Source organism: Arachis hypogaea, chromosome 14, assembly GCF_003086295.3.
Source record: "Arachis hypogaea cultivar Tifrunner chromosome 14, arahy.Tifrunner.gnm2.J5K5, whole genome shotgun sequence".
Lineage (NCBI taxonomy): Eukaryota > Viridiplantae > Streptophyta > Magnoliopsida > Fabales > Fabaceae > Arachis > Arachis hypogaea.
This window is the reverse complement of record NC_092049.1, coordinates 36,830,761-36,854,861: the sequence shown is the minus strand read 5'-3', so window position 1 is coordinate 36,854,861 and position 24,101 is coordinate 36,830,761. Positions and strand designations below refer to the sequence as shown.

Below are 24,101 nucleotides of genomic sequence, written 5' to 3'. Positions count from 1 at the left end.
GGGAGATGGAAAGGTTCATCTCCAAAGCCCATCAAGACCACTTCTATGATGTTGTGGCCAAGAAGAAGGTGATCCCTGAGGTCCCTTTTAAACTCAAAAGAAATGAGTATCCGGAGATCCGACATGAAATCCAAAGAAGAGGTTGGGAAGTTCTAACAAATCCCATCCAACAAGTCGGCATCCTAATGGTTCAAGAGTTCTATGCCAATGCATGGATCACCAAGAACCATGATCAAAGTAAGAACCCGGATCCAAAGAACTATGTTACAATGTTTCGGGGGAAATACTTAGATTTTAGTCCGGAGAATGTGAGGTTGGCGTTCAACTTGCCATACATGGAAGAGAACGCACGCCCCTACACAAGGAGAGTCAACTTTGATCAAAGGTTGGACCAAGTCCTTATGGACATATGTGTAGAAGGAGCTCAATGGAAGATTGACTCCAAAGGCAAGCCGGTTCAACTAAGAAGATTGGACCTCAAGCCTATAGCTAGAGGATGGTTGGAGTTTATTCAATGCTCAATCATTCCCACTAGCAACCGGTTTGAAGTCACTATAGACCGGGCCATCATGATCCATAGCATCATGATTGGAGAAGAGGTGGAAGTTCATGAAATTATACCTCAAGAACTCTACAAGGTGGCTGACAAGTCCTCCACTATGGCAAGGTTAGCCTTCCCTCACCTCATTTGCCATCTATGTTACTCAGCTGGAGCTTTCATAGAAGGAGACATTCCTATTAAGGAAGAGAAGCCCATCACTAAGAAAAAGATGGAGCAAGCAAGAGAGCCCATTCATGGAGCTCAAGAGGCGCAGGAAGCTCATCACCATGAGATCCCGGAGATGCCTCAAATGCACTTTCCTCCACAAAACTATTGGGAGCAAATCAACACCTCCCTAGAAGAATTGAGTTCCAATATGGGACAACTAAGGGTGGAACATCAAGAGCACTCCATCATGCTTCATGAAATAAGAGAAGATCAAAAAGCAATGAGGGAGGAGCAACAAAGACAAGGAAGAGACATAGAAGAGCTTAAGGACATCATTGGTTCCTCAATAAGGAAATGCCACCATCACTAAGGTGGATTCATTCCTTGTTCTTATTTCTTCTGTTTTCGTTTTCTATGTTATGTGCTTGTCTATGTTTTTGTCTTCATTACATGATCATTAGTAGTAGTAACTATGTCTTAAAGTTATAAATGTCGTATGAATCCATCACCTCTCTTAAATAAAAAATGTTTTAATTCAAAAGAACAAGAAGTACATGAGTTTCGAATTTATCCTTGAACTTAGCTTAATTATATTGATGTGGTGACAATGCTTCTTGTTTTCTGAATGTATGCTTGAACAGTGCATATGTCTTTTGAAGTTGTTGTTTAAGAATGTTAAATATGTTGGCTCTTGAAAGAATGATGACTAGGAAACATGTTATTTGATAATCTGAAAAATCATAAAAATGATTCTTGAAGCAAGAAAAAGCAGCAAAGAACAAAGCTTGCAGAAAAAAAAATAGGCAAAAAAAAATAGAAAGAAAAAGAAAAAGCAAGCAGAAAAAGCCAATAACCCTTAAAACCAAAAGGCAAGGGCAAATAAAAAGGATCCCAAGGCTTTGAGCATCAGTGGATAGGAGGGCCTAAAGGAATAAAATCCTGGTCTAAGCAGCTAAACCAAGCTGTCCCTATCCATGTGCTTGTGGCGTGTAGGTGTCAAGTGAAAACTTGAGACTGAGCGGTTAAAGTCAAGGTCCAAAGCAAAAAAAAAAAGAGAGTGTGCTTTAAGAACCCTGGACACCTCTAATTGGGGACTTTAGCAAAGCTGAGTCACAATCTGGAAAGGTTCACCCAATTATGTGTCTGTGGCATTTATGTATCCGGTGGTAATACTGGAAAACAAAGTGCTTAGGGCCACGGCCAAGACTCATAAAGAAGCTGTGTTCAAGAATCATCATACTGAACTAGGAGAGTCAATAACACTATTCGAAATCTGAAGTTCCTATAGATGCCAATCATTCTGAACCTCAATGGATAAAGTGAGATGCCAAAACTATTCAAGAGGCAAAAAAGCTATAAGTCCCGCTCATATGATTAAAGCTCTGTTTCATTGATAGTTTGGAATTTATAGTATATTCTCTTCTTTTTATCCTATTTGATTTTCAGTTGCTTAGGGACAAGCAACAATTTAAGTTTGGTGTTGTGATGAGCGGATAATTTATACGCTTTTTGACATTATTTTTAGTATATTTTTAGTAGGATCTAGTTACTTTTAGGGATGTTTTCATTAGTTTTTATGTTAAATTCACATTTCTGGACTTTACTATGAGTTTGTGTGTTTTTCTGTGATTTCAGGTATTTTCTGGCTGAAATTGAGGGACTTGAGCAAAAATCAGATTCAGAGGTTGAAAAAGGACTGCTGATGCTGTTGGATTCTGACCTCCCTGCACTCAAAGTAGATTTTCTGGAGCTACAGAACTCCAAATGGCGCGCTTCCAATTGCGTTGGAAAGTAGACATCCAGGGCTTTCCCGCAATATATAATAGTCTATACTTTGGCCAAGAATAGACGACGTAAACTGGCGTTCAACGCCAGCTTTCTACCCAAATCTGGCGTCCAGCGCCAGAAAAGGAGCCAAAACCAGAGTTGAACGCCCAAACTGGCACAAAAGCTGGCGTTCAACTCCAAGAAGGACCTCTACACGTGCAAAACTCAGGCTCAGCCCAAACACACACCAAGTGGGCCCAGGAAGTGGGTTTATGCATCAATTACTTACTCATGTAAACCCTAGTAGCTAGTTTATTATAAATAGGACCTTTTACTATTGTATTTGGCATCTTTGGATTACCTTATGATCCTTTGATCACGTTTTAGGGGGCTGGCCATCTCGGCCATGCCTGGACCTTCACTTATGTATTTTTAACGGTAGAGTTTCTACACTCCATAGATTAAGGTGTGGAGCTCTGCTGTTCCTCAAAGATTAATGCAAAGTACTACTGTTTTCTATTCAATTCTTCTTATTTCGCTTCTAAGATATCCATTCGCACCCAAGAACGTGATGAAGGTGATGATTATGTGTGACGCTCATCATCCTTCTCCCTTATGAACGCGTGCCTGACAAACACTTCCGTTCTACATGAAATAAGCTAGAATGAATATCTCTTAGATCTCCCAACCAGAATCTTCGTGGCGTAAGCTAGAATGATGGCGGCATTCAAGAGAATCCGAAAGGTCTAAACCTTGTCTGTGGTATTCCGAGTAGGATTCAATGATTGAATGACTGTGACGAGCTCCTAACTCGCGATTGCAGGGCGTTAGTGACAAACGCAAAAGGATAGTAAATCCTATTCCAGCATGATCGAGAACCGACAGATGAATAGCCGTGCCGTGACAGGGTGCGTGAGCATATTATTCACTGAGAGGATAAGATGAAGCCATTGATAAGGGTGATGCCTCCAGACGATTAGCCGTGCCGTGACAGGACATTGGATCATTTTCCCGAGAGATGACCGAAAGTAGCCATTGACAGTGGTGATGTATCACATAAAGCCAGCCATGGAAAGGAGTAAGACTGATTGGATGAAGATAGCAGGAAAACAGAGGTTCAGAGGAACGAAAGCATCTCCATTCGCTTATCTGAAATTCCTACCAATGAATTACATAACTATCTCTATCCCTATTCTATTATATAATATTCGAAAACACCATTATCACTTTATATCCGCCTGACTGAGATTTGCAAGGTGACCATAGCTTGCTTCATACCGACAATCTCCGTGGGATTCGACCCTTACTCACGTAAGGTATTACTTGGACGACCCGGTGCACTTGCTGGTTAGTTGTATCGAAGTTGTGAACCATGGTATTGGCACCATGTTCTTGGTGCCATTGCCAGGGAAAGAAAGAGCCATGAATTCTACATAACCAAAGCGTAATCACGATTGCGCGTACCAAGTTGCTCACGTTGCCAGGGATTGTTTGAGCCTGGACATCACAATTTCGTGCACCAGCTCTTCCTTGACAACTTCCACCTCCTTGCAAGATTCTTCAATTTTAACCTCTTCCTCTTGGTAGCCTTCTTCCAATTTGATCTCTTCTTCATTGTTTACCAAGGGCATGGGAGGTTGTGCTTCTTCTTCTTTAATCTCCATGTCAAGTCCAATGGGAGAGGATTCAAATGTAGATAAGAATTCATCAATGATTGAATCCATCTCTTGATCATCCCCTTCAAAGTCTTTAACCATGATATGCCTTGGAGGTTGTACACCCTCCTCAACATCAAATTCAAACTCCTTAGAAGGGGGCTCTATGACTGGGCTTTCCCATGGACGTTCCGCATCTCCTAAGTCTTCGACCACTTCTTCTTCTTCGATAATTCCGGCTTCCTCCACTTGTTCCAATACAAAGTCATGCTCTTTACTGTCCACCGGAGTTTCTAGTGTCTCCTTCATGCTACGTTCTTCATTAGATTCTCCACATGAAGCCATGGGGGTTCCTTGAGTGTCCGAATGTCGGGAAGCTGATTGATTTATCGCTTGCTCCAGTTGATGAAGGGTTGCATGAAATTGATCTACTGTTTCCTTGAGGCGAGCCTGTGATTCTTGGGTCGATGGATATGGACATGGTGCATATGGAAGTGGTGGTTCTTGGGGGTAATTGGATTGAAATTGGGGTGGATAAGGGTTAGGGTCATATGGAGGTGAATGGTTGTGATTGGCTTGTGAGTATGGTGGTTTGAAGCTATGTTGAGGAGGTGGTTCATAGGCATATGATAGGGCTTGTTGGTAACTACAAGGGGGTCCACCATATCTATCATCTTGGTACGTACCTCGGAATGGTTCTTGACCATAGTAATTTGGTAGAGGTTGGTTGTCACGAAAAGGTCCACCATAACTATTGTCTTGGCATGCATTGTAGGATGGTCATTGTCCATGGTACCTTGGAAGGTGTTGTTGCCGAAAGGGTTGATCAGATCCTCGTGGCTCCTTCCATCTTTGATTGTTTTGACCTTGATGCATGTTCCTGTTATAGCTTCCATTCCTTACAACAACATTGGAACCAAACTTACAGCTAGAGGGGTGAGAACTCATAGTAGCAATTAAAGACAAAAATTAATAAAAATTAATGAAAATAAACTCCTAAAACTAGAAACACTAACAAAGAAACGAAAAAGCAAAATTATTTACAATAACCAATAATAAGGCACACGTTTATAATTCCCCGACAACGATGCCATTTTGACAAGAGGACTCTTGCTAGTAAAGAATTTTCACAAATAAATTTCCGTTGTAAGTATAGTTTCTAAACCAACAAAGAATCCTTTCGTACAAAAGTTTTGGTTGTCATAAGTAACAAAACCCAATAAAATTTATAACCGAAGTATTTAAAACATCGGGTCGTCTTCTCAAGGAATTGCAGGGAAGTATGATTTATTATTGGTTATGGAATAAGGTATGTTTTTGGGTTTTTGAAATAAGAAACAAGTAATTTAAATGGCAAGAAAAATAAATTAATAATTATAAAAACTCTTGGCAAGATATGAGAACTGGAAATCCCATCCTAGTTATCCTTATCAAGTGTGATGAGAATTGTTATTGCTCCCACTTAGTTAACCCTTACTAAAAAAAGAAAATTCAATTGGACTAATCAATTTGATTCCTCAAGTCTTAGTCAACTCCTATGGAAAGACTAGCTTTAGAGGGATTCAAATCAACCAGCAAGAATTCCAATTTTCAATCAACAGCTGAATTTGACAACTCAAGTGTCACCAATTACTCAACCAAAGCCAAAAGGGAGAAAAATCTAAATTATTTATATCATAAATGGAGGAAAGTAATCATAAATCTGAAATACCTCAAATTGCATTAAATAGAATATTCAAATCTAACATGAAGAGTTCATAAGCCAATTTGGCTAAGTAATTACCAAGTGAAATAGAGAAACCAAATCATTAGAATAAATAAAAGTAGAAGAGAAACATAAATTAAAGGAACATTGAACCTGAAACTTGAGAAGAAGTAATCCACGCGTGCGTGTCACCTATCTTCGGGGAAGTGATGAGCGGATAATTTATACGTTTTTTGGCATTATTTTTACATAGTTTTTAGTATGATTTAGTTAGTTTTTAGTATATTTTTATTAGTTTTTAATTAAAATTCATATTTCTGGACTTTACTATGAGTTTGTGTGTTTTTCTATGATTTTAGGTATTTTCTGGCTGAAATTGAGGGACCTGAGCAAAAATCAGATTTAGAGGTTGAAGAAGGACTGCAGATGCTGTTGGATTCTGACCTCCCTGCACTCAAAGTGGATTTTCTGGAGAACCCAAGAACATGATGAATGGTGATGATTATGTGACGCTCATCATCATTCTCACCTATGAACGCGTGCCTGACAAACACTTCCGTTCTACATGCAAACAAGCTAGAATGAGTATCTCTTAGATATCTAATACAGGGGACCGAGTCCGAGATATTAGAGTCTTCGTGGTATAAGTTAGAACCCATGGATGGCCATTCTTGAGATCTGAAAAGTCTAAACCTTGTATGTGGTATTCCGAGTAGGATCTGGGAAGGGATGGCTGTGACGAGCTTCAAACTCGCGAGTGCTGGGCGTAGTGACAGACGCAAAAGGATAGTAAATCCTATTCCAGTATGATCGAGAACCGACAAATGATTAGCCATGCAGTGACAGCGCATTGGACCATTTTCACAGAGAGGATGGGATGTAGCCATTGACAACGGTGATGCCCTACATAAAGCTTGCCATGGAAGGGAGTAGGAATGATTGGATGAAGACAGCAGGAAAGTAGAGGTTCAGAGGAACGAAAGCATCTCTATATGCTTATCTAAAATTCTCACCAATGAATTACATAAGTATCTCTATCCTAGTTTATGTTTTATTTATCTTTTAATTATTAAAACTCTATAACCTTTTGAATCCGCCTGACTGAGATTTATAAGGTGACCATAGCTTGCTTCAAGCCAACAATCTCCGTGAGATCGACCCTTACTCACATAAGGTTTATTACTTGGACGACCCAGTGCACTTGCTGGTTAGTTGTATTGAAATTGTGAAGAGAACTAAAATTATGAACGTGCGTATTAAGTTTTTAGCGCCGTTACCAAGGAATGAACAATCACGATTTCGTGCACCAAGTTTTTGGCGCCGTTGCCAGGGATTGTTCGAGTTTGGACAACTGACGGTTCATCTTGTTGCTCAGATTAGGTAATTTTATTTTAAATTTAAGTCTTTGTTTTTATTCTTTTTATTTTCGAAAACTTTTCAAAAAAAAAATATTTCTTCTTTTTCGTTTTTCCCAAAATAATTTTCGAAAAAACCAAAAAAATTAACAAAATCATAAAATCAAAAATAATTTGATATTTCTTGTTTGAGTCTAGAGTCAAGTTTTAAGTTTGGTGTCAATTGCATCTTTTTAATTTTCTAAAAAAAATTATTTTCGAAAATTTCATGCATTGCATTCTTCATGATCTTCAAGTTGTTCTTGGCCAGTCTTCTTGTTTGATCTTCATATTTTCTTGTTTTGTATCTTTTCTTGTTTTTCATATGCATTCTTGAAACATTAATGCCTAAAGAATAAAATTTTTTAGGTTTAGTGTCTTGCATGTTTTCTTTTCTTGAAAACTTTTCAAAAATAAGTTCTTGGTGTTCATCTTGACATTCAAAGTGTTCTTGGTGTTCATCTTGACATTCAGAGTGTTCATGCATGCATCACATATTTTGATCCAAAATTTTCATGCATTGAGTCTTTTTAATGTTTTTCTCTTTCATCATTAAAAATTCAAAAAATAAAAAAATATCTTTCCCTTATTCTATTATAAAATTTCGAAAATTTGGGTTGACTTTTTCAAAAATTTTTCAAAATTAGTTGTTTCTTATGAGTCAAATCAAATTTTCATTTTAAAAACTCTATCTTTTTCAAATCTTTTTCAAAAAAATCAAATCTTTTTTATTTTTCTTTCATAATTTTCGAAAATTTCAAATTGATTTTCAAAAATCTTTTTTTATTTCTATTTCATATTTTCGAATTTAATACTAACAATTAATGTGATTGATTCAAAAATATTAAGTTGTTACTTGCCTATTAAGAAAGGTTCAATATTTAAATTTTAAAATCATATCTTTTAGTTTCTTGTTAGTCAAGTAATCAACTTTAATTTTCAAAATCAATTCTTTTTAAATTTCTTCTTCAAATCTTTTTCAAAATAAATTTCAATCACATCTTTTTCAAAATCAATTTCAATATCTTTTCTAACTTCTTATCTTTTCAAATTTGATTTTCAAATCTTTTTCAATTAACCAATTAACTTTTTGATTGATTCTTATCTTTTTCAAAACTACCTAACTAATTCCTTCTCTCTAATTTTCGAAAATCCCTTCCCTCTTTTTCAAAATTCCCTTTTTTTAACTAATTGTTTTAATTTTTAATTTAATTTGATTTCAATTTTAATCTTCGAAATTTAACTTTAAATTTTATTTTTCTTAATTTAATTAATTTTTGAAATTCCCTTTCTCTCATCTCCGTCTATTTATTTATTCATCTACTAACACTTCTCTTCCACCCAAAATTCGAACCCCATCTTCCTCTCCGTGTTCGAATTTTACCTCTTCTCCTTCTTACATTCTTCTCTTCTTATACTTGCATAAGGAATCTCTATACTGTGACATAGAGGATTCCATATTTTCTTTTTTGTTTTCTTCTTTTTCATATGAGCAGGAACAAGGATAAGAACATTCTTGTTGAAGCTGATCCTGAACCTGAAAGGACTTTAAAGAAAAAGCTAAGGGAAGCTAAAGCACAACTCTCTGGAGAAAATCTGACAGAAATTTTCGAAAAAGAAGGAGACATGGCCGAAAATAATAACAATGCAAGGAAGATACTTGGTGACTTTACTGCACCAAATTCCAATTTACATGGAAGAAGCATCTCAATTCCTGCCATTGAAGCAAACAACTTTGAGCTTAAACCTCAATTAGTTTCTCTGATGCAACAGAACTGCAAGTTTCATGGACTTCCATCTGAAGATCCTTTTCAGTTCTTAACTGAATTCTTGCAGATCTGTGATACTATTAAGACCAATGGGGTTGATCCCGAGGTCTACAGGCTTATGCTTTTCCCATTTGCTGTAAGAGACAGAGCTAGAATATGGTTGGACTCTCAACCTAAGGATAGCCTGAACTCTTGGGATAAGCTGGTCACGGCTTTCTTAGCCAAGTTCTTTCCTCCTCAAAAGCTTAGTAAGCTTAGAGTGGATGTTCAAACCTTTAAATAAAAAGAAGGTGAATCCCTCTATGAAGCTTGGGAGAGATACAAGGAACTGACCAAAAAGTGTCCTTCTGACATGCTTTCAGAATGGACCATCCTGGATATATTCTATGATGGTCTGTCTGAGCTATCAAAGATGTCACTGGACCATTCTGCAGGTGGATCCATTCACCTAAAGAAAACGCCTGCAGAAGCTCAAGAACTCATTGACATGGTTGCAAATAACCAGTTCATGTATACTTCTGAAAGGAATCCTGTGAATAATAGGATGCCTATAAGGAAGGGAGTTCTTGAAATTGATACTCTGAATGCCATATTGGCTCAGAATAAAATATTGACTCAGTAAGTCAATATGATCTCTCAGAGTCTGAATGGATTGAAGGAATCATCCAACAGTACTAAAGAGGCATCTTCTGAAGAAGAAGTTTATGATCCTGAGAACCCTGCAATAGCAGAGGTGAATTACATGGGTGAACCCTATGGAAACACCTATAATCCCTCATGGAGGAATCATCCAAATTTCTCATGGAAGGATCAACAAAAGCCTCAACAAGGCTTTAATAATGGTGGAAGAAACAGGTTCAGCAATAGCAAGCCTTTTCCATCATCCACTCAGTAACAGACAGAGAATTCTGAGCAGAATCCATCTAGCTTAGAAAATATAGTCTCTGATCTATCTAAGGCCACTTTAAGTTTCATGAATGAAACAAGGTCCTCCATTAGAAATTTGGAGGCACAAGTGGGCCAGCTGAGTAAAAGAGTCACTAAAACTCCTCTTAGTACTCTCCCAAGCAATACAGAAGAGAATCCAAAAAGAGAGTGCAAGGCCATTGATTTAACCATCATGGCCGAACCTACAAGGGAGGGAGAGGACGTGAATCCCAGTGAGGAAGACCTCCTGGGACGTCCAGTGATCAACAAGGAATTTCTCTCTGAGGAACCAAAGGAATCTGAGGCTCATCTAGAGACTATAGAGATTCCATTGAACCTCCTTATGCCATTTATGAGCTCTGATGAGTATTCTTCTTCTGAAGAGAATGAAGATGTCACTGAAGAGCAAGTTTCCAAGTACCTTGGTGCAATCATGAAGCTGAATGCCAAATTATTTGGTAATGAGCCTTGGGAAGATGAACCTCCCTTGCTCATCAATGAACTAAGTGATCTGGATCAACTGACATTGCCTCAGAAGAAACAGGATCCTGGAAAGTTCTTAATACCTTGTACCATAGGCACCATGACCTTTGAGAAGGCTCTATGTGACCTTGGGTCAGGGATAAACCTCATGCCATTCTCTGTAATGGAGAAACTGGGAATCTTTAAGATGTAAGCTGCCAGAATCTCATTAGAGATGGTAGACAACTCAAGAAAACAGGCTTATGGACAAGTAGAGGACGTGCTAGTAAAGGTTAAAGGCCTTTACATCCCTACTGATTTCATAATCCTAGACACTGGAAAGGATGAGGATGAATCCATCATCCTTGGAAGACCCTTCCTAGCCACAGCAAGAGCTGTGATTGATGTGGACAGAGGAGAATTGATCCTTCAACTGAATGAGGACAGCCTTGTGTTTAAAACTCAAGAATCTCCTTCTGTAACCATGGAAAGGAAGCATGAAAAGCTTCTCTTACTGCAGAGTCAACCAAATTCCCCAAAGTCAAACTCTAAGTTTGGTGTTGAACCCCCATATTCAAACTCTAAGTTTGGTGTTGGGAGGTTCCAACAATGCTCTGAACATCTGTGAGACTCCATGAGAGCTCACTGTCAAGCTATTGACATTAAAGAAGCGCTTGTTGGGAGGCAACCCAATGTTATCTAATTATATTTATTTATCTTCTATTGTTATTTCGTGTTTTATTAGGTTGATGATCATGTGGAGTCACAAAAACTACTGAAAAATCAAAAACAAAATGAAAAATAGCAGAAAAAAATAGCACACCCTGGAGGAGAGCAGTCTGGCATTTAAACGCCAGAAACAAGCATCTGTCTGGCGTTTAACGCCAGAAACAGGCACCAAGCTGGCATTTAACGCTAGAAACCAGCATCTACCTGGTGTTAAACGCCATAACAGAGCATGGAAGTGGCGTTTAACGCCAAAAACAAGCAGCAGTCTGGCGTTAAACGCCAGGATTGCATGTATAGGGCGTTTTACACGTCTAAAAGGTGCAGGGATGAAAAACCCTTGACACCTCAGGATCTGTGGACCCCACAGGACCCCCACCTACCCTTCTTCTCTCCTCTTCACACCTTTTCATGACTCTCTTCCCCAAATACCCTTCACCAATCAACTCAATCACTCTTCCCCATCACCTCTTCACCACTCACATCCATCCTCTCTTCCCCAAAAACCCCACCTACCTTCAAATTCAAACTAATTTCCCTCCCAAACCCAACCCTAATGGCCGAAACTTCACCCTCCCCCTATTCCTATATAAACCTTTTATTCCTTCTTCATTTTCACGCAACACAACCCTAAATTCACCCTTGGCCGAACACACCTCACCCTCCATCTCCTCCATTTTCTTCTTTTTCTACTATTTTTCTTTCTTCTTTTGCTCGGGGACGAGCAAATATTTTAAGTTTGGTGTGGTAAAAAGCATAGCTTTTTATTTTTTCATAACCATTAATGGCACCTAAGGCTAGAGAAACCTCTAGAAAGAGGAAAGGGAAGGCAATTGCTTCTACCTCTGAGTCATGGGAGATGGAAAGATTCATCTCAAAGGTCCATCAAGACCACTTCTATGAAGTTGTGGCCAAGAAGAAAGTGATCCCTGAGGTTCCTTTCAAGCTCAAAAAGAATGAGTATCCGGAGATCCGACTTGAGATCCAGAGAAGAGGTTGGGAAGTTCTTGATGTGTGGAAAACGATCCAACACAAAACTCACCGGCAAGTGTACCGGGTCGCATCAAGTAATAATAACTCACATGAGTGAGGTCGATCCCACAGGGATTGAAGGATTGAGCAATTTTAGTCTAGTGGTTGATTTAGTCAAGCGAATCAAGTATTGGTTGAGTGGTTTGTAATTTGCAGAAATTAAATTGCATGAATTGTAAAGGGAGAAGGGGAAATTGCAGGAAATTAAAGAGCAGGAAAGTAAATATGCTGAATCTTAAAGAACAAGTAATGTAAATTGTAGAAACTTAGATTGCAAGAAAGGTAAATGGCTGAATCTTAAAGTGCAAGAAATGTAAATTGCTTGAATTGTAAAAGGAATTGGGAATTGAGATTGTAGAATTTAAACAAGCAAAGGTAAATTGCAATAAACAGAAAAGAGAAAATTGAATTGCAGTGAAGTAGATCTTAAACAGAAGAGTAAAATGCTTTGAGAATTTAAAAACAGAGAAAGCAATGCTTAATTTGTAGCAAAGTAAAAGAGGTTGAAGATCTCAGGAGTGGAAGAGACTAGATAACAAGTCTAGATCTCAAATCCTTCCTTGATCCAACAAGAACAATTGCAAAAGAAACTGAAAAGTAAATTGTAGAAAGAGTAGAAAATGAAGCAGTAAATGGAAATTGGAATTCAATTATGCAGAAAAATTAAACAAGATCTCAAGGTGAGATTGAAACAGAAGTTCTTCAATTCTCCACCCAAGATCCAAAGCAAGAAAAGTAAAGAGTGCTCAAGCAAGAACAAGGAAGAAAAGAGATCAATTCTCCTTCCCAATTCTCTAAGATCTAAATTCAAAAATAATAGCTTAAAATGAAAATGAAAGTTAAAAGAAAAATTCAAAGTAAAATCTAGAGGTGTCAAAAGGTAAAAAAAGGTCCTAATTACATCAAACTAACTCCTATTTATATACTTTCTATTCTTGGATTTTGGAATTTGGATGGGCTTTTGATTTAGTGAAGAAATGAATTAAGTTGGATTTTTAATTCAATTTTCAGCCCAAGTTTTCACCTCCCAAGGGTAAGCTCAGTTGGAAAAACCAACTGAGCACTCAAGTGTGCTGCCCGTGTCATTTGGTGCGCGCGTCCCAGCCTTGGCCGTGTCATGGTGCGCATGACAAGCTCTCTTGTGAGCATTTGTTGTGCCAAAGAGTGGAAGGCTTGGGGAGAGTAATGCTCAGTTGGAAAAACCAACTGAGCTTTCCTTGGTGGTGCCTTGCTTTTAGCCTCAAGGTCCCAGGTTCAAATCCTGGTGGGAGCAAGTGGAGGGAATCTTGAAGCTAATTTCCTTGGATGAGTGGGCGCTCCTCCTTATGTTTTAAAGAATTCTCAAGTTCGAAACTTGGCTCAAGCATTTTAGTTCATTTCCTTGCAAGCTGAATGGCGTTCCTCCCTTGTGTTTCAAAGAATTCCCAAGTTCGAATCCTAGAGGAAGCATTTTGGAACAAATTTTCCTTATGCATAGCAATATAATGTAGCGCTCAGTTAAGTAAATTAACTAACTGAGTGCCCTTGCTTCCTTGGAGTAGCGCCTTCCTCTCATCCCTCAGGTGCAAGTTTCAAGCCTTGGTGAATGCTTTTTGGCCAATTTTTCTTGTTTTCCTTGCAAGGAGCGTTCCTTGCTTCCCTTGGGTCATGAGTTCGAAACTTGGTGGCTTCATTCCTTGGAATTTTGCTTTGAATTAATTCTTGAGATCCCCCGATAAAGCTCAATTAGTGAACTAAGCTTCATGCCATTTCCTTGCTTTCTTTAGTGCTCAGTTAACTATTTGAACTTAGCTTGGTGCCTTACTTTCTCCCATTTTTTCTTGTGAAGCTCAGTTTGCTTTCTCAACTTGACTTTCATTCTTCTTTGATTTTTCCACGCTTTTCCTCTCTTGGACACGCTTGCTGCTTCCTTTGGACACATTCCTTAGGCCACGCTTTTCTTCTTTTCTTCTTTCCTCACCTACAAGTAATCAAGACAACCAATCAAAGTATTACCAAATTCACAAGGTTTATAAATCATTAAAAATCAATTAAATTTAGCTTAAACCTCATGATTTAGTATCAATTATACGGTGGTTGTCTGATTCAAAAAAGTTATGCATTTTTAATCCAAATTACTTTCTTAGAATGCAAGAAAGTGCATAAAACCTAATAAAATCAAAGAAAAAGACAAGTGAAACTAGGCTAAGATGACTTGTCATCAGTTCTCACCAACCCCATTCAACAAGTCGGGATCCTAATGGTTCAAGAGTTCTATGCAAATGCATGGATCACTAGGAACCATGATCAAAGTGTGAACCCGAATCCAAAGCATTGGCTTACTATGGTTCGGGGGAAATACTTAGATTTCAGTCCGGAAAATGTAAGGCTGGCGTTCAACTTGCCAATGATGGAAGAGAACGCACGCCCCTACACAAGAAGGGTCAACTTTATTCAAAGGTTGGACCAAGTCCTCATCGACATATGTGAGGAAGGAGCTCAATGGAAAATTGACTCAAGAGGCAAGCCGGTTCAACTAAGAAGGCATGACCTCAAACCAGTGGCTAGGGGATGGTTAGAGTTCATTCAACGCTCAATCATTCCTACTAGCAACCGGTCTGAAGTTACTATAGACCGGGCCATCATGATCCATAGTATCATGATTGGAGAGGAGGTGGAAGTTCATGAGATTATACCTCAAGAACTCTACAAGGTGGCTAACAAGTCCTCCACTTGGGCAAGGTTAGCCTTTCCTCACCTCATATGCCACCTCTGCAATTCGGCTGGAATTGACATAGAGGGAGACATCTTCATCGAAGAGGATAAGCCCACCACTAAGAAAAGGATGGAGCAAACAAGAGATCATGGACCTCAACATGAGCATGAGGAGATTCCTCACCATGAAATCCCTGAGATGCCTCAAGGGATGCACTTTCCTCCACAGAATTATTGGGAGCGAATCAACACCTCCCTAGGAGAATTAAGTTCCAACATGGGACAACTAAGGGTGGAGCACCAAGAGCACTCCATCATCCTCCATGAAATTAGAGAAGATCAAAGAGCTATGAGGGAGGAGCAAGAAAGACAAGGAAGAGATATAGAGGAGCTCAAGAGCACCATTGGTTCTTCAAGAAGAGGAAGACGCCACCCCCACTAAGGTGGACTCATTCCTTAATCTTCTTGTTTATTTATTTTCCTGTTTTCGATTTTTGAGCTTTATGTTTATTTATATTTGTGTCTTATTACATGATCATTAGTGTCTAAGTGTCTATGCCTTAAAGTTATGAATATGAATCCATCACCTCTCTGAATGAAAAATGTTTTAATTACAAAAGAACAAGAAGTACATGGTTTCGAATTCATCCTTGAAACTAGTTTAATTATTTTAATGTGGTGGCAACACATTTTATTTTCTGAATGAATGCTTGAACAGTGCATATGTCTTTTGAAGTTGTTGTTTATGAATGTTAAATATATTGGCTCTTGAAATAATGATGAAAAAAAGAGAAATGTTATTTGATAATCTGAAAAATCATAAAAATGATTCTTAAAGCAAGAAAAAGCAGTGAATACAAAAGCTTGCAGAAAAAAAAGAGAAAAGAAAAATGGCGAAAAAAAAAGAAAAAGAAAAACCAAGCAGAAAAAGCCAAAAGCTCTTTAAACCAAAAGGCAAGAGCAAAAAGCCAATAGCCCTTAAAACCAAAAGGCAAAGGTAATAAAAAGGATCCAAAGCTTTGAGCTTCAGTGGATAGGAGGGCCTAAAGGAATAAAATCCTGGCCTAAGCGGCTAAACCAAGCTGTCCCTAACCATGTGCTTGTGGCGTGAAGGTGTCAAGTGAAAACTTGAGACTGAGCGGTTAAAGTCAAGGTCCAAAGCAAAAACAGAGTGTGCTTAAGAACCCTGGACACCTCTAATTGGGGACTTTAGCAAAGCTGAGTCACAATCTGAAAAGGTTCACCCAGTTATGTGTCTGTGGCATTTATGTATCCGGTGGTAATACTAGAAAACAAAGTGCTTAGGGCCACGGCCAAGACTCATAAAGTAGCTGTGTTCAAGAATCAACATACTGAACTAGGAGAATCAATAACACTATCTGAATTCTAAGTTCCTATAGATGCCAATCATTTTGAACCTCAATGGATAAAGTGAGATGGCAAAACTATTCAAGAGGCAAAAAGCTACAAGTCCCGCTCATCTGATTGGAGCTTAGTTTCATTGATATTTTAGAATTTATAGTATATTCTCTTCTTTTTATCCTATTTGATTTTTAGTTGCTTAGGGACAAGCAACAATTTAAGTTTGGTGTTGTGATGTGCGGATAATTTATACGCTTTTTGGCATTGTTTTTACATAGTTTTTAGTATGATTTAGTTAGTTTTTAGTATATTTTTATTAGTTTTTAATTAAAATTCACATTTCTGGAATTTACTATGAGTTTGTGTATTTTTCTGTGATTTCAGGTATTTTCTGGCTGAAATTTAGGGACTTGAGCAAAAATCAGATTCAGAGGTTGAAGAAGGACTGCACATGCTGTTGGATTCTGACCTCCCTGCACTCAAAGTGGATTTTCTGGAGCTACAGAACTCCAAATGAGGCGCTCTCAATTGCGTTGGAAAGTAGACATCCAGGGCTTTCCAGCAATATATAATATTTCATACTTTGCCCGAGTTTAGACGACGCAAATTGGCGTTGAACGCCAGTTCCATGCTGCATTCTAGAGTTAAACGCCAGAAACAGGTTACAAAGTGGAGTTAAATGCCAGAAACAGGTTACAAACTGGCGTTCAACTCCAAGAGAAGCCTCTACACGTGTAAAGCTCAATTCTCAGCCCAAGCACACACCAAGTGGGCCTCAGAAGTGGATTTCTGCATCATTTACTCATTTCTGTAAACCCTAGTAACTAGTTTAGTATAAATCGAACTTTTTACTATTGTATTTACATCTTTGGATTATCTTTTGATCCTTTGATCATATTTAGGGGGCTGGCCATTCGGCCATGCCTGGACCTTATCACTTATGTATTTTCAACGGTAGAGTTTCTACACACCATAGATTAAGGTGTGGAGCTCTGCTGTTCCTCATGAATTAATGCAAAGTACTATTATTTTTCTATTCAATTCAAGCTTATTCCTATTCTAAGATATCCATTCGCACCCAAGAACATGATGAATGTAATGATTATGTGACGCTCATCATCATTCTCACCTATGAACGCGTGCCTGACAAACACTTCCGTTCTACATGCAAACAAGCTAGAATGAGTATCTCTTAAATATCTAATACAGGGGACCGAGCCCGAGATATTAGAGTCTTCGTGGTATAAGTTAGAACCCATGGATGGCCATTCTTAAGATCCGGAAAGTCTAAACCTTGTCTGTATATTCCGAGTAGGATCTGGGAAGGGATGGCTGTGACGAGCTTCAAACTCACGAGTGCTGGGCGTAGTGACAGACGCAAAAGGATAGTAAATCCTATTCCAGTATGATTGAGAACCGACAGATGATTAGCCATGCAGTGACAGCGCATTGGACCATTTTCATAGAGAGGATGGGATGTAGCCATTGACAATGGTGATGCCCTACATAAAGCTTGCCGTGGAAGGGAGTAGGAATGATTGGATGAAGACAGCAGGAAAGCAGAGGTTCAGAGGAACGGAAGCATCTCTATATGCTTATCTGAAATTCTCACCAATGAATTACATAAGTATCTCTATCCTAGTTTATGTTTTATTTATCTTTTAATTATTAAAACTCTATAACCTTTTGAATCCGCCTGACTGAGATTTACAAGGTGACCATAGCTTGCTTCAAGCCGACAATCTCCGTGGGATCGACCCTTACTCACGTAAGGTTTATTACTTGGACGACCCAGTGCACTTGCTGGTTAGTTGTATCGAAATTGTGAAGAGAACTAAAATTATGAACGTGCGTATTAAGTTTTTAGCGCCGTTACCAAGGAATGAACAATCACGATTTCGTGCACCAAGTTTTTGGCGCCGTTGCCAGGGATTGTTCGAGTTTGGACAACTGACGGTTCATCTTGTTGCTCAGATTAGGTAATTTTATTTTAAATTTAAGTCTTTGTTTTTATTCTTTTTATTTTCGAAAAATTTTCAAAAAAAATATTTCTTCTTTTTCGTTTTTCCCAAAATCATTTTCGAAAAAACCAAAAAAATTAACAAAATCATAAAACCAAAAATAATTTGATGTTTCTTGTTTGAGTCTAGAGTCAAGTTTTAAGTTTGGTGTCAATTTCATCTTTTTAATTTTCTAAAAAAAATTATTTTCGAAAATTTCATGCATTGCATTCTTCATGATCTTCAAGTTGTTCTTGGCCAGTCTTCTTGTTTGATCTTCATATTTTCTTGTTTTGTGTCTTTTCTTGTTTTTCATATGCATTCTTGAAACATTAATGCCTAAAGAATAAAAATTTTTAAGTTTGGTGTCTTGCATGTTTTCTTTTCTTGAAAACTTTTCAAAAATAAGTTCTTGGTGTTCATTTTGACATTCAAAGTGTTCTTGGTGTTCATCTTGACATTCATAGTGTTCTTGCATGCATCACATGTTTTGATCCAAAATTTTCATGCATTGAGTCTTTTTGATGTTTTTCTCTTTCATCATTAAAAATTCAAAAAATAAAAAAATATCTTTCCCTTATTCTACATAAAATTTCAAAAATTTGGGTTGACTTTTTCAAAAATTTTTCAAAATTAGTTGTTTCTTATGAGTCAAATCAAATTTTCATTTTAAAAACTCTATCTTTTTCAAATATTTTTCAAAAAAATCAAATCTTTTTTATTTTTCTTTCATAATTTTCGAAAATTTCAAATTGATTTTCAAAAATCTTTTTTTATTTCTATTTCATATTTTCGAATTTAATACTAACAATTAATGTGATTGATTCAAAAATATTAAGTTGTTACTTGCCTATTAAGAAAGGTTCAATCTTTAAATTTTAAAATCATATCTTTTAGTTTCTTGTTAGTCAAGTAATCAACTTTAATTTTCAAAATCAATTCTTTCTAAATTTCTTCTTCAAATCTTTTTCAAAATAAATTTCAATCACATCTTTTTCAAAATCAATTTCAAAATCTTTTCTAACTTCTTATCTTTTCAAATTTGATTTTCAAATCTTTTTCAATTAACCACTTAACTTTTTGATTGATTCTTATCTTTTTCAAAACTACCTAACTAATTCCCTCTCTCTAATTTTCTAAAATCCCTTCCCTCTTTTTCAAAATTCCCTTTTTTTTAACTAATTGTTTTAATTTTTAATTTAATTTGATTTCAATTTTAATCTTCGAAATTTAACTTTAAATTTTATTTTTTAATTTAATTAATTTTTGAAATTCCCTCTCTCTCATCTCCTTCTATTTATTTATTCATCTACTAACACTTCTCTTCCACCCAAAATTCGAACCCCATCTTCCTCTCCATGTTCGAATTTTACCTCTTCTCCTTACATTCTTCTCTTCTTATACTTGCATAAGGAATCTCTATACTGTGACATAGAGGATTCCATATTTTCTTTTCTGTTTTCTTCTTTTTCATATGAGCAGGAACAAGGATAAGAACATTCTTGTTGAGGCTGATCCTGAACCTGAAAGGACTCTGAAGAAGAAGCTAAGGGAAGCTAAAGCACAACTCTCTGGAGAAAATCTGACAGAAATTTTCGAAAAAGAGGGAGACATGGCCGAAAATAATAACAATGCAAGGAAGATGCTTGGTGACTTTACTGCACCAAATTCCAATTTATATGGAAGAAGCATCTCAATTCCTGCCATTGGAGCAAACAACTTTGAGCTTAAACCTCAATTAGTTTCTCTGATGCAACAGAACTGCAAGTTTCATGAACTTCCATCTGAAGATCCTTTTCAGTTCTTAACTGAATTCTTGCAGATCTGTGATACTGTTAAGACCAATGGGGTTGATCCCGAGGTCTACAGGCTTATGCTTTTCCCATTTGCTGTAAGAGATAGAGCTAGAATATGGTTGGACTCTCAACCTAAGGATAGCCTGAACTCTTGGGATAAGCTGGTCACGGCTTTCTTAGCCAAGTTCTTTCCTCCTCAAAAGCTTAGTAAGCTTAGAGTGGATGTTCAAACCTTCAAACAGAAAGAAGGTGAATCCCTCTATGAAGCTTGGGAGAGATACAAGGAACTGACCAAAAAGTGTCCTTCTGACATGCTTTCAGAATGGACCATCCTGGATATATTCTATGATGGTCTGTCTGAGCTATCAAAGATGTTACTGGACCATTCTGCAGGTGGATCCATTCACCTAAAGAAAACGCCTGCAGAAGCTCAAGAACTCATTAACATGGTTGCAAATAACCAGTTCATGTACACTTCTGAAAGGAATTCGATGAATAATAGGACGCCTATGAGGAAGGGAGTTCTTGAAATTGATACTCTGAATGCCATATTGGCTCAGAATAAAATATTGACTCAGCAAGTCAATATGATCTCTCAGAGTCTGAATGGATTGAAGGAATCATCCAACAGTACTAAAAAGGCATCTTCTGAAGAAGAAGCTTATGATCCTGAGAACCCTGCTATAGTAGAGGTGAATTACATGGGTGAACCCTATGGAAACACCTATAATCTCTCATGGAGGAATCATCCAAATTTCTCATGGAATGATCAACAAAAGCCTCAACAAGGCTTTAATAATGGTGGAAGAAACAGGTTCAGCAATATCAAGCCTTTTCCATCATCCACTCAGCAACAGACAGAGAATTCTGAGCATAATCCATCTAGCTTAGCAAATATAGTCTCTGATCTATCTAAGGCCACTTTAAGTTTCATGAATGAAATAAGGTCCTCCATTAGAAATTTGGAGGCACAAGTGGGCCAGCTGAGTAAAAGAGTCACTGAAACTCCTCTTAGTACTCTCCCAAGCAATACAGAAGAGAATCCAAAAAGAGAGTGCAAGGCCATTGATTTAACCATCATGGCCGAACCTACAAGGGAGGGAGAGGATGTGAATCCCAGTGAGGAAGACCTCCTGGGACGTCCAGTGATCAACAAGGAGTTTCTCTCTGAGGAACCAAAGGAATTTGAGGCTCATCTAGAGACCATAGAGATTCCATTGAACCTCCTTATGCCATTCATGAGCTCTGATGAGTATTCTTCTTCTGAAGAGAATGAAGATGTCACTAAAGAGTAAGTTGCCAAGTACCTTGGTGCAATCATGAAGCTGAATGCCAAATTATTTGGTAATGAGACTTGGGAAGATGAACTTCCCTTGCTCATCAATGAACTGAGTGATCTGGATCAACTGACATTGCCTCAGAAGAAACAGGATCCTGGAAAATTCTTAATACCTTGTACCATAGGCACCATGACCTTTGAGAAGGCTCTATGTGACCTTGGGTCAGGGATAAACCTCATGCCACTCTCTGTAATGGAGAAACTGGGAATCTTTGAGATGTAAGCTGCCAGAATCTCATTAGAGATGGCAGACAACTCAAGAAAACAGGCTTATGGACAAGTAGAGGACGTGCTAGTAAAGGTTAAAGGCCTTTACATCCCTGCTGATTTCATAATCCTAGACACTGGGAAGGATGAGGATGAATCCATCATCCTTGGAAGACCCTTCCTAGTCACAGCAAGAGCTGTGATTGATGTGGACAGAGGAGAATTGATCATTCAACTGAATGAGGACAGCCTTGTGTTTAAAACTCAAGAATCTCCTTCTGTAACCATAGAGAGGAAGCATGAAAAGCTTCTCTCACTGCAGAATCAACCAAATCCCCCAAAGTCAAACTCTAAGTTTGGTGTTGGGAGGCCACAACCAAACTCTAAATTTGGTGTTGAACCCCCACATTCAAACTCTAAGTTTGGTGTTGGGAGGTTCCAACAATGCTCTGAACATCTGTGAGGCTCCATGAGAGCTCACTATCAAGCTATTGACATTAAAGAAGCGCTTGTTGGGAGGCAACCCAATGTTATCTAATTATATTTATTTATCTTCTATTGTTATTTCGTGTTTTATTAGGTTGATGATCATGTGGAGTCACAAAAACTACTTAAAAATCAAAAACAAAATGAAAAACAGCAGAAAAAAATAGCACACCCTGGAGGAGAGCAGTTTGGCATTTAAACGCCAGAAACAAGCATCTGTCTGGTGTTTAACGCCAGAAACAGGCACCAAGCTGGCGTTTAACGCCAGAAACCAGCATCTACCTGGCGTTAAACGCCAGAACAGAGCATGGAAGTGGCGTTTACCGCCAGAAATAAGCAGCAGTCTGGCGTTAAACGCCAGGATTGCATGTATAGGGCGTTTTACACGTCTAAAAGGTGCAGGGATGAAAAACCCTTGACACCTTAGGATCTGTGGACCCCACATGATCACCACAGGATCTGTGGACCTCACAGGACCCCCACCTACCCTTCTTCTCTCCTCTTCACACCTTTTCATGACTCTCTTCCCCAAATATCCTTCACAAATCAACTCAATCACACTTCCCCATTACCTCTTCACCACTCACATCCATCCTCTCTTCCCCAAAAACCCCACCTACCTTCAAATTCAAACTAATTTCCCTCCCAAACCCAACCCTAACGGCCGAAACTTCACCCTCCCCCCACTCCTATATAAACCCCTCATTCCTTCTTCATTTTCACACAACACAACCCTAAATTCACCCTTGGCCGAACACACCTCACCCTCCATCTCCTCCATTTTCTTCTTCTTCTACTATTTTTCTTTCTTCTTTTGCTCGGGGACGAGCAAATATTTTAAGTTTGGTGTGGTAAAAAGCATAGCTTTTTATTTTTCATAACCATTAACGGCACCTAAGGCCAGAGAAACCTCTAGAAAGAGGAAAGAAAAGGCAATTGCTTCCACCTCTGAGTCATGGGAGATGGAGAGATTCATCTCAAAGGTCCATCAAGACCACTTCTATGAAGTTGTGGCCAAGAAGAAAGTGATCCCTGAGGTTTCTTTCAAGCTCAAAAAGAATGAGTATCTGGAGATCCGACTTGAGATCCAGAGAAGAGGTTGGGAAGTTCTCACCAACCCCATTCAACAAGTCGGGATCCTAATAGTTCAAGAGTTCTATGTAAACGCATGGATCACTAGGAACGATGATCAAAGTGTGAACCCGAATCCAAAGCATTGGCTTACTATGGTTCGGGGGAAATACTTAGATTTCAGTCCGGAAAATGTAAGGCTGGCGTTCAACTTGCCAATGATGGAAGAGAACGCACTCCCCTACACAAGAAGGGTCAACTTTGATCAAAGATTGGACCAAGTCCTCATAGACATATGTGAGGAAGGAGCTCAATAGAAAATTGACTCAAGAGGCAAGCCGGTTCAACTAAGAAGGCATGACCTCAAACCAGTGGCTAGGGGATGGTTAGAGTTCATTCAACGCTCAATCATTCCTACTAGCAACCGGTCTGAAGTTACTATAGATCGGGCCATCATGATCCATAGTATCATGATTAGAGAGGAGGTGGAAGTTCATGAGATTATACCTCAAGAACTCTACAAGGAGGCTGACAAGTCCTCCACTTGGGCAAGGTTAGCCTTTCCTCACCTCATATGCCACCTCTGCAATTCGGCTGGAATTGACATAGAGGGAGACATCCTCATTAAAGAGGATAAGCCCATCACTAAGAAAAAGATGGAGCAAACAAGAGATCATGGACCTCAACATGAGCATGAGGAGATTCCTCACCATGATATCCCTGAGATGCCTCAAGGGATGCACTTTCCTCCACAGAATTATTGGGAGCAAATCAACACCTCCCTAGGAGAATTAAGTTCCAACATGGGACAACTAAGGGTGGAGCACCAAGAGCACTCCATCATCCTCCATGAAATTAGAGAAGATCAAAGAGCTATGAGGGAGGAGCAAGAAAGACAAGGAAGAGACATAGAGGAGCTCAAGAGCACCATTGGTTCTTCAAGAAGAGGAAGACGCCACCCTCACTAAGGTGGACTCATTCCTTAATCTCCTTGTTTATT

The 24,101-nt window shown here is 38.4% G+C and overlaps 2 non-coding genes across 2 annotated transcripts; both read right to left on the bottom strand.

Moving 5' to 3' along the window:
* Nucleotides 1-9,249: 9,249 nt before the first annotated feature.
* Nucleotides 9,250-9,357, bottom strand: LOC112746550 (small nucleolar RNA R71). The gene has a single exon (XR_003174429.1). It is a non-coding gene; the product is annotated as a small nucleolar RNA R71 (small nucleolar RNA).
* Nucleotides 9,358-20,207: 10,850 nt separating this feature from the next.
* Nucleotides 20,208-20,315, bottom strand: LOC112745299 (small nucleolar RNA R71). The gene has a single exon (XR_003173236.1). It is a non-coding gene; the product is annotated as a small nucleolar RNA R71 (small nucleolar RNA).
* Nucleotides 20,316-24,101: the final 3,786 nt, after the last annotated feature.